The 11,498-nt window shown below is 51.5% G+C and overlaps 1 protein-coding gene across 1 annotated transcript in view; it reads right to left on the reverse strand.

The window, feature by feature from the left end:
• FAM20A (family with sequence similarity 20, member A) overlaps positions 1–8,785 on the reverse strand; it is a 33,425-nt gene extending 24,640 nt beyond the window's left edge. Inside the window, exon 1 of the mRNA XM_010856069.1 lies at positions 8,319–8,785. The gene's annotated coding sequence lies outside the window, so the exon portion shown is untranslated. The remainder of the gene's footprint in view (positions 1–8,318) is intronic.
• Between the last annotated feature and the right edge of the window lie 2,713 nt (positions 8,786–11,498).

The following is an 11,498-nucleotide window of genomic DNA, read 5'->3' on the forward strand; positions in this document are numbered from 1 at the left end:
GCTCTTCCGATCTCAGTCAGGCCTCCTGTGCAGGAGGCACTTCCTAAACCTTTCCGTTCCGAGCACAGGAGGGCATGCCGTGGATTCTGCGTGGGTACGATGGACTTTGAGAAACACCAAACATTGACACTGAGCCCTCACTCTCACCCCAGTGTGACCGTTTACAAAGCGGAGGGCCCACGGCTGAGAACGACACGTTCCATAGGATCCCGCCTCCGTGGTGTAGACTCGAGGTTCTCGACTAGGGGCAACCGCACCCCTCGTGGGTGGCACCACTGAGAGACATCTTGGCATCACGGCTGGTGGGGGCAGTGCTGACGGACGCTACCAAACATCCTGCAATGCATTCTCCTATTTTATTTAATTTTCTGTTGAGCCCAGCAAGACAGAAAATCATCTTCCCCAAACGTTAGCAGTGCTGAGGCTGAGAAGCCCTGGCCCGGAGCCACAGAATCATGAGCAAATGAAGCACTTAATCCTCTGATAACGACCTGAAAATTGCTGTGATGGGTTCTGGACTCTGAGAAACTCAAGATTTTCCATACACAGCCTAAAACCCTCCTCAGGCTCTGCTACCCTCCCCCTGCACACTCTGCCCAGCAAAAATTTAAATATTATTTAATTGTTTAAAAAAAGACAAGTGTGAGTCAGCAGCTGTTTAGCTGTCCCGCTTGTACCAACCCAGCAAGCATATGGATAAAATAGCAACACACGTGGTACTTGCAAAAGAGGCAATGCTGAATTTTGGCTTTTTTCATCCTCTGACTGTGAGACCTAAAATAAACAAATAAATGTTTCTCTCTCTCTCACACACACACAGTAAACCAATGACACTGACATTGGATGGCTATTTCACCATTTCCCAAGGGCAGAAAACAGAACTTTAAGTCTAAAGGCAGTGCTCAGAGTGAACTAAGGAAAAAGAAGTGCCTTAAAGACCCAAACACTGGATCCTTCAATAAACAAACGGTGACCCAAATATACTTGTTTTCAACAGTGTTTGAACTTGGCCTTACCGCCTGTCACCCAGGCCTTGGCTGCCCCAGTAGAGAGGGATCTGAATTAGGGGTTCTGGAGGGGGGTCGCATAATTCCATGGTTGGCAGGCAGATTTCCTTGCAGCTTTCCTGCAGGTTAAATTCTCCCCAGCCCTTGGCCTGTGCACTGTGCTGATTTGCATGTATTATTTTTCCATCTGATTTCCCCACGGAGAGGATAATTGGTCTCCTTTCCTCCTCAGCCCAAGGAGTGACCTGTGGGGGAGGGTGGCCTGCTGAGAAGCGGATATGGTTTCTGTTCGGGTGGAATTTCACCCACCCCTGTTCTAAGAAGGTGGCGGACTCTGTTTCCTTGTCCTCTTGTTGCTGTTCAGTCAGTCCCAAGTTGTATCTCATTTTTTGCGACCTTAGCCAGCCAGGCTCCTCTGTCCATGGGATTCTCCAGGCAGGAATACTGGAGTGGGTTGCCATACCTTCCTCCAGGGGATCTTCCCAACCTAGGAACTGAACCCTAGTCCCTTATGTCTCCTGCGTTGGCAGGCGGGTTCTTTACCACTAGCGCCACCTGGGAAGCCCCAGCTTTTAAAGGCTCTGGCCAGGAAGTGACGTTGCGAAGTTCCGCCCACAGGCTGGGCTGGAAGTTGGCCCACGGGCCTCCCGGCTCCCAGCCGCGAGGAGGCTGGGACCCACTCGGGGGCACGTGGATTCTGGGGCTTCCGCCCCCAGCCTCGGGTGCTTGTTTAGCATCGGAGGCATCACTTTATTTAACGCTCTTACACCTGCGTTTCTGAAGAGCTTATTACAAATGGCTCACTTTATTGAACGCTCTTACACCTGCATTTCTGAAGAGCTTATTACAAATGGCTTTTGGGGTTCCCCCCTGCATTGTCTTAGTCTAACTCCCCGAAGTCCTGGGACCAAACTACATTTCTCCCAACTACACGGGAGGAGATGAAGGTCCGCATAGGTGAGCGGACGACAGAGTCAGTGAAAAGGGGAGCCTGACACCACGGTTCTGAGCCGAGACCACTCTGCTCTCCCACGGAGGCCGCACAGACCGTGAGGCTTTGCAAGGAATATCGAGGCTATTAGGGCTTCCCAGCTGGTGCGGTGGTAAAGAACCCGCCTGCCAATGCAGGATAGATGAGAGTTCTGGGATTGATCCCTGGGTCGGGAAGATCCCCTGGAGGAGGAAATGGCAGCCCACTCCAGTATTCTGGGAAATGCCGGGGACAGAGGAGCCTGGCGGGCTACAGTCCACAGGGTTGCAAAGAGCTGGACAGGACTGAGCACACACACACACACACACACACACACACACACACACACACTCACACTGAGAATGCTGATAGAAACTTCTTAAGCATCAGGATGGTGGTGGAAACACTGAATCCGCTGGTCTGTTTTCTGTTGAGAAAGTAATAACTGTACCAAGATTTCACTGAGATTTTGCTAACTGGGCTGATTTCCCAACACAAACCCCTTCTTTCCTGATTGAAATACAATCACTTCCTCCTTGGAAGCGGTGTCGCAATAGACCCTGTGTTTCCACTCGGGCTTCACTGGCCCGGCCCGTCCTGACCTCCCGGAGTCATGGCTCAGGCTTGGTTCACGGTGAGAGGTCAGGGCTCGAGCCGGAGGGGACGGAGTGCGGGGGACCAGCGCGGGGAGGGGCGCTCAGAGGCCAGCCCTGGCAGAGAACCACGAGGACCGAGGTCACGAGAACAGAAATCAGGAGGAAGAGGAGCAGTGACCCCGACTGGGCCAAGAGGCCTGAATGAAGGAAGGCGATCGCTCACCCTCACCTCGCTCCTGGATCGCGTCCAGTGCTGCCTGAAGCACTGTGCAGGTTTTATTCATGGTTCTTGCTCAGTTGCTCAGTCGCGTCCGACTCTTTGCGACCCCATAGGCTGCACGCAGCACGCCCGGCCTCCCTGTCCTTCACTGTCTCCCGGAGTTTGCTCAAACTCATGTGCACTGAGTGGGTGATGCCATCCAACCATCGCATCCTCTGTGTTCCCCTTCTCCTCCTGCCCTCAGTCTTTCCCAGCATCGGGGTCTTTCCCAGTGAGCCGGCTCTTCGCATCAGGTGGCCCAAGGATTGGAGCTTCAGCTTCAGCATCAGTCCTTTTGTCAAGCACTGTCTGAAGCAATTTGCAACTTTTACTCGTGGACTCCTCCCAGAAACTGCTTATAAGGTCAGTGTGACTGTTACTCCATCCACCCTAAAGAAATGGGGCCTGGATGAAGGCAGCACAGGTGAACTCTCCAAGGTCACCCGGCTAAGAAGCGGCAGATGTGTGATGAGACTCCAGCCTGGAGTCAGAATGTGGGGGAGAGATTCCAGTAACGCTTTCACCCTCGGTTATAAAAACAAAGAAATTACAGTATAACCATACAAAGCAGGTCTGTGGAGTATAAGGGCGGACGAATTCGGCTCTTTCCAAAGCTTTTGCTGCTTACTGACAACCTCCTCTCTGGCAGGACCGCACAGGCTCTCTGCATCCAAAGCAGAGAGCTGGACGCGGTGCTGACCGTCCTGCCTCTGGGACGCTGACTGCTGCCCACCAGTGCGCTCCGGTGGCATCTCAGCTTTGTCTCCAGGACCCAGCCTGAGATGCAAGGCAAAGTTGCCATCACTGTTGCACCACGGCCTTTGACGTCCGTGTTCCGGTGAGACCCAGCTTGTCTGAGTGGCCATCCTCGTGTGAAGGTGGGGATACCAGTGCCTCTCGTAGCGGGCGGTTCTGAGGGTTCAAGGTGATGGTCCGTGGGGTGGGGCCAGCCCTGCACCCGTGCAGAATGGCTGTCATCCATTTTCAATGCCACCAGCTCAAGGTCAGAGGGAAAGGTCCCCAGTGAGGCAAGAGCAGCCTACTGAACTGGCTTGATAAGTGCTTTGTGAAAAAAAGAGAAGAGGAAAAGGAGGATTTCTGCCAAGTCAGTGAGAAACATCAGCTAATGGCTTTCCCCAGGTGTGTGTGTGCGTATGTGTGTGTGCACTTGTGCGAGCACATGTGTGCCTGTGTGTACATGTGTGTGTGTGTGTGCACGTGTGTGTGTGTGTGGGGGCGCATATAATTTCTGGAGTTGTTCTTTCAGTCGCTCAGTCGTGCTGACTCTGTGACCCCATGGACTGTAGCCCACCAGGCTCCTCTGTCCACAGGATTCTCCAGGCAAGAATACTAGAGTGGGTTGCCATTTCCTTCTCCAGGCGATCTTCCTGACCCAGGGATTGAACCTGGGTCTCCTGCATTGGCACGTGGGTTCTTCACCACTGAGCACTGGGGAAGCCCTGTAATTTCTGAGGTAGGTAGACTAATTGCAGATGCCCCGTCTGTGTTTTCCCCCTCGGTAAGCTCTAGATATCACAGTGACTATGGAGAGATGAACATGCATATTTTCTCTCTGGAAGCAGCAGCAGAGGCTGAGGCAGGCCAGGGCTGGGCTGGAAGCTCCGGGGTTTTTTCCTGGCATCTGGAGAACGCAGATCCTGCTTCTCGTGTCTCGTGCACCCAAGCAGGCATTAAACATTAATGAATATGGTGGGCTGTTGATGGAAATCAAATCACCCACACGGAACGCAGAGCAGTAACCAACTGGTGGTGCTTTACCTGCTGCTGACTCAGGGCGGCGGGAGCCAGGCCCTCTGCCCCGTGCCTTACCCTGGAGACCTCACTCTGCCCTCTACCCACTGGGTCAGGTCTGCGGCCCACTTCACGGAGCAGGAAACCGAGAAAATGAGCCTCAGGTCTCCCAGTGTTTATGTAGCAGAGTCAGGATTTAAACCCAGAGCTGCCCAACCACAAAGCCTCTGGAGTTCTCATGTATTCACTCATTTCTTGTTGTTCAGTTGCCAAGTCGTGACGGACTCTTTGTGACCCCATGGACTGCAGCACGCCAGGCTCCCCTGTCCCTCACCATCCTCCAGAGTTTGCCCAAGTTCATGCCCACTGAGTCGGTGAAGCCATCCAACCATCTCATCGTCTGTCATCCCCTTCTCCTCCCGCCTTCAATCTTTCCCAGCATCAAAGTCTTTTCCAGTGAGTCATCTCTTCAAATCAGGTGGCCAAAGTATTGGAGCTTCAGCTTCAGCATCAGTCCTTCCAATGAATATTCAGGGTTGATTTCCTTTAGGATTGACTGCTTGGCTCTCCTTGCAGTCCAAGGGACTCTCAAGAGTCCTCTCCAGGACCACAGTTTGAAAGCATCAGTTCTTCAGTGCTCTGCCTTCTTCACTCATTTGGAAACACTTATCAAGCACCTGCTGTACACAAGCAGCATTTTAGACTCTGGGGTCATATGGCCAAGAAGCAAGCAAACATCCAGCCTTCTGCCTGTTTCCTGTGGCAGCCCTAACAAGCAACTCAGACTTGGGGGCTTTACGGACATGTGTTCTCAGAGTTCTGGAGCCACGAGTTTGAGATTGTGGTGTCAGCAGGGCTGCATTCCTTCCGGGAGGACCCACTCTTTGCTTCTTCTGGCTCCGGTGGCTGCTGACATTCCTTGGCTTGTGGTCACGTCCCTCCAGCCTCTGCCTTCTTGGTCCCAACATCTCCTTTCCTGTCTGTGTCTAAGCTCGCTCTGTTTTTCTCTTGCCAAGGACACGTGCCGTGGGATTCAGGGCCACCCACGTACTCCAGCCGGGTCTCCTCCTGTCAAGACGATTAAGTACCTCAGCAAAGATATTTTTTCCAAAGAAGATAACGGTGTTCTGGGGATCGGGGTTTGGCTACATCCACTCAGTTCAACACATCCTTGAAAAGCTGACAGTCCAGTGAGGGTGCACCCGAAGCATGCCAGTAAACGAGAGGCCAGTATGGCGTGACAAAAGCCCTGATGAAAGTCACGCAGGAGTTGGTGAAAGAGGCCGGGCCTCTCTTTGGGTTGGAGGGACAGGACAGATTCTCCGAGTGGGCCGCTTTGCAGGCTGTCCTGAAGGACAGGAGTTAGCTGACCACCTCCAGTGGTGCCCAGGGTTCTCGCCTTGTTCACCTGCTTGCTTATTTACACTTTAAAGAGTAAATAACATTACGGGGTGTGTTAGGCACAGCAACTGCCCCCCACCCCCGCCCAGAGAGTGAGAACGAAGCATTGTCACAGATGCAGATAAAGTGATTTTAAGCATCACAAATCACAAGTGGCCTAAACAGCGCTAGCTCAGTTCCTGCCAAAAAGAAGGGCTGCAGATCAACTGCTATAAATCCAAGCCCATCATTTTTGGCTGACCTCCCTTGACCTTTTGACGGATTTACAGCCCATGGCAGAACAGAACGCCACCTCATCCAGTTACCTGGGGTGCACATTTCCGAGTTTAACCTGGAGGGGCCCCTGGTAAGTTACACTGCTCAAATTAAGCATCCGATGGTCGCTTTCTTGATGGCTTTTTAATACCTAAGGTGAGCACTGGCGTATCGTCTATTCTGGTGTTTTTCCAGCCAAACGTGTTGTGGTCACGTTCCGCAGCACGTGGGCTTCACGTATGGACCTCCCGTTGGCTTGCCTGTCACAGCAGATCCAGGAGAACCGGCCGAGGAGGCTGCGGGCTGTCCCAGTAGTCTGGCCCCTGTCTGGGCTCTGTGGCTTGAGGCCGGTGGCTTGAGTTCCCTTGCCCGTCCTGTTTGACTCTGAGACCTTCATAAAGAGCCTTTGTTCCCACATCCAAGTTCAGTTAATTAGCAGATCTATTTCCCTGTCCCAAATGACGACCCTGACGACCACACTCCAGGCACCCCCCGGAGTCTCATCCTAAATGCACTGCTGCTCAACACCTATCAGAAGCTCTGGCAGAGAGAGCAAGATCTGCTGTGTAAATGGTAAAGTGCTCTTTTGTGTAAACAGGAAAACAATCCTTTTAAAAATTGAAAGTAAAATGGCAGCTGCATGGCCTTCCTAGGCATCATGAGATGTGCGTGACTACAGCGGGCTTCGCGGGGCTTCCCCTAAACACATGTCCATGACCTAACCTTCAGGTGGTGCTAGTGATAAAGAATCTGCCTGCCAATGCAGGACCCACAGGAGACACGGGTTTGAGCCCTGGGTCAGGAAGATCCCCTGGAGAAGGAAATGGCAACCCCCTCCAGTGTTCTTGCCTGGAGAATCCCAAGGACAGAGGAGCCTGTGGGCTACAGTCCATGGGGTTTCAGAGTCGGACATGACTGAATGCTCATACCTATCCTATCCCTAACCTCTGAAACCTGTGACCATGACCTTACTTGGAAAATAAGGGCTGGGAGCAGCTGGCCTCTCCCCAGCCGATTTTTTTGGATCTGCTATGACAGAGGTAAGTAACGTTCTTGAGGTGAGACTGTCTTGGATTATCCAGGTGAGTCCTGAGTCCACGACCTGGGTCCTTATAGGAGACAGACACAGATGGAATGGAGAGTCCCTTGGACAGCAAGGAGGTCAGACCAGTCAACCCCAAAGGAAATCAACCCTGAATATTCATTGGAAGGACTGATGCTGAAGCTGAAGCTCCAATACTTTGGCCACCTGATTTGAAGAGATGACTCACTGGAAAAGACTTTGATGCTGGGAAAGATTGAAGGCGGGAGGAGAAGGGGACGACAGAGGATGAGATGGTTGGATGGCATCACTGACTCAGGGGACATGAGTTTGACCAAACTCTGGGAGATGGTGGAGGACAGGGAAGCCTGGTGTGCTGCAGTCCACGGGGTCACTGGGGGGATATGACTGGGTGACTGGACAACCATAACCTGAGTTCACAACCTGCGTCCTTATAGGAGAGAGACAGACACACAGAGGTGAAAGAGGAGGCGAGGCGATCAGGGACACAGGGGCTGGAGCGATGCAGGCGGCCACCGAAGCTGGAAGCAGCGCAGAACGGATTCTCCCATAGACCCTCCGCGGAGCCTGCTACCTTGCCCACACCTTGGTTTCAGAACACAGACTCCAGAACTGTGAAAGAGTAAGTTTACATTATTCCAAGCAACCAACAGTGGCTTAAACAGGGGCAATTTGCTACGGCAGCCCTGGGAGACGAATACAGTGACTGAACTCCCTTTTCAGACCTTGCTCAGGAAATGCTAAGAGATCCAATGGCTCAGTGTGCATAACACAGCTTGGTGTGCGTTTTCTCATATTCTGTCAAAATTACCTTGAAGCACAGGTTTTCAAAATGCAAACGGAAGCAATCATTTTCAGAACCTGTGAAGCACCTCCAGAAACCCTGAAAGTTCATGAAGCACACTTGGAAAGTGCTTGTCCAGTGTTTTCACTCAGACAGAAGAAATCCTGGTTGAGGGGGGAGAGAGCTTGGAAAACAGGGCTGCTGGAGCTTCAAGAAGAACCACAGACTCACCCTCTTCATGTTAAAAAGGAGGCAAGTGCTTCCCTGGGGACTGACACAAGGCATCCTGGGTCCCAGTGGAGTTTTGAGAGAAAGACACATGAGCTCACATCCACTCCTCCTTTGGACTCCTATAAAGAGAGCACGATTGATTTAAAGGAAAGCCCAAATTAATAAAGATTCCTATCCTCTTGCAGGAATTCTAATGGTTGGTGTAAAAGATTTGCACAATAGGAACTTGTTAACAAATGAATTTGCTTTAAAAATGTCTTATTGGGCTTCCCGAAAGGCTCAGTGGTAAAGAATCTGCCTGCCAACGCAGGAGACATGGGCTCTATCCCTGATATCCGGGAAGAGCCCACGTGCTGCGGAACAGCTGAGCTGCTGTCCCACAGCTAAGCCTGTGCTATGGAGCCCGCGAGCCGCAACTAAGGAAGCCCTCGCACCCCAGAGCCCGTGCTCCGCGGCAACAAGAGAAGCCTCCGCAACAAAAGCCACGGCAATGAGAAGCCTGCACACTGCAACTAGGGAGTAGCTCCCGTGCGCCACAGCTAGAGAAAAGCCAGAGCAGCAACAAACAGCCAAAAATAAAAATTTTTAATGTCTTATTAAAACTCGAGAACGGTGGCTATCAGAGTCAGAAACTGCAGCAGGCACAAGTTGAGAAAATGTCTAGCTCACGCCCGTCACAGAAGTTCTTCCAGGTCACTTGAGGTCTGGGCAGCCAGCCTGGTTTGGGGGAACTGTTCTTCCCACCCTGAGCCACGTGGCTTGAATAGAGAGCATCAATAGAAAGTTTCCAATGACTCCACCTCCCCAGAGCCAGTGATTGGTTGAAGCGCCTGCATTCCTCAGAACTGGACCAATCATAACCCTCTACAGCCTGGCTGTCCCAGGTCTGGCCAATCAGCGACTTTGCCCAGGATCTTTCTTTTTGGAAATCTGAGAAGCACTTTTCTCTCTCTCGGGTCCCAGTGCTCTTGGGGCTCCGAACCTGCAGAGGGGATTAAGGCAGGCAGAAGGACTAAGCGACAGAGTAGAGCTAGCTGACCTCACCGAGCTTTGGTTACTTGATTCTCCACATTTCCTTTAACTGCTTGCATTGGTTGGAGTCGGATTTCTGTCGCTTGACATCAAAGTATCCTGAAAAGAGTAGGCAGCACTTTGCAAATATCATGTACTATTTCTTAAGAAAATAAACGTAGCCACAGAATGCAAAGTATGTGTAAAATGTAAGGGAAATATAGACCTCATCAGTTGAACTGGGTAGGATCCAATGATCCCGGTTTAAAAAACAACGCTGCAATGAAATGTTGGTGAATCGGGGCTTGACTTGATGATGGAATTGCAGCTGGTCAGTCTGACTTCCTCCAGAATCTCTAAGTGCCCGGAGAAGCACAGGAGGCAGAAATAAGCAGCTGCTGGTGGTGCAGGATTCTTAACTCAGAGTTAAAACAAAACAGGAGCTGGGCTGTGAGTGCAGATAAACACACTTTCCCCACAAAGTCACTACTCGGCCACTGAAGAAAATGAACCAGAAATAGAAAAATTCCGGTTATCCCGCTGTACAGCACAGGGGACTCAGCTCAGTGTTCTGTGGCAGCCTGGATGGGAGGGGAGTTTGGGGGAGAAGGGATGTACATATATATATGGCTGATTTCTTTGCTATCCACCTGAAACTATCACAATAGGCTATACTCCAGTATAAAATAAAAGTCCCACTTAAATGGATGAAACTCGGATGACAATCTGTCCCTCCACACAGACTCCATTGTGGTGAGCATCATGAAAAATGAGCTTACCCACGGCCCGTGCGCTTGACCCGGTGGAGACAGCTGAAGGCCAGGGCGCCACGTGAGAGCTGAACTCGGCTTCCCAGGGCTGAACAGCTTTGCTTTTTCTTCTGCCAGCAGAACGCTCTTCTCACCCACCCACCTCCCCCGAATTTCCTAAAACCCTGTCTCTTCCCAGGCCGTCTTACTTTCATCGTCCAGCTCTTCCGTTCATCTGCCCTCGTGCCAACAACTCCTTCAGTTTCGCTCTCCTCTCCACATTTTGCTGAATTTTCTTACAGGTTCTTGGCTTCTTAGCAATCACAGTCCTCCACCATGTTCTATCCCCTGTGGCTGTCCAAATTTATCGGGTTTGTTACCAGAGAGTCCAATAAAACAGGCCTTCTCTGGGTCTTAGCTTCGCCTCTTGTTCCAGACGAAAGATGCTGGCGGGCTCCAGGTCTTGATTTCCAAGGTCGGCCTCCAGGGACCCACACTCCCGGATCCCGGCGTCTCCAGGGCACTCAGACTCAGGGTTGGGGTTGATTTCACATTTCCACCGTAAGACATCCTGCCAAGTGACAAGCCATAAAGAGAACTAGGCCTTTTTTTCCATACTGTGGTTTTCATTAGTCCTGTGTGTGTGCGCCTGCCTATAATAACAGGTACTCATATGCTCTGACTCCTAGAACTTCTGCTCCATCCGGGCTGCAGCTGTTTGGAATGGTGTCCCCGCCTCGGCTTGGAGCCACGCGAAAGCCGACTTCAGCAGAACCCTCAGGTCCTCAGCAGTGTCTGGTTTAACAGATGATCACGGGGAAGACACAGGTCGGCGCCTACAGAGGGGTGAGTGGGGAGTGCTTTTGGCTAAATCAGGGTTTCTCTGTGGTTCCCGCTTTTTTAAATGCATGACTTCTTGGCTGCTCTTCCCTCAGAAAATGCAGGAAGCTGAGGAAATTCTCTCTTTTTGGCAAACGGCACCTTCTCGACTTTCTTCCAGGGCTTTAAAAAAAATTTTATTTTGGAAGTTGATTTTATTTACGTTACTGCAATAGAGAGAGCACCCCTGGTCTAAATGCCAGGATGTCTCAGTAGGAGGGTTTCGCCTGAGACTTTCAAAGGGGGAAGAGGCAGGTTATAGGTGGGATGACTTGTTTTTGGTCAAGATTGTTTTTGTTCAAGGCTTTCATCCCCCACAGGGGCTAAAAGGATGTTGAGTAACAGCCCCCAAGTCCTGAGGTCGTCTGTTCCTAATTATTTGTTCCACAGATATTCACTCTGGCTCTCCCGTAGGGGGAACCACGGAACAGATGTATCCGTGCGACCACGTGCAGGCTGGGGGCTTCTCATGCCAGGAGCGAGGGCCATTCATGCTCATGTGACAGCTGCCGTGAGGCTGCACAGTCACAACAGTTCCCGT

The sequence above is a fragment of the Bison bison genome, unplaced genomic scaffold (genome assembly GCF_000754665.1).
Source record: "Bison bison bison isolate TAMUID 2011002044 unplaced genomic scaffold, Bison_UMD1.0 scf7180017864371, whole genome shotgun sequence".
Classification (NCBI taxonomy): Eukaryota; Metazoa; Chordata; class Mammalia; order Artiodactyla; family Bovidae; genus Bison; species Bison bison.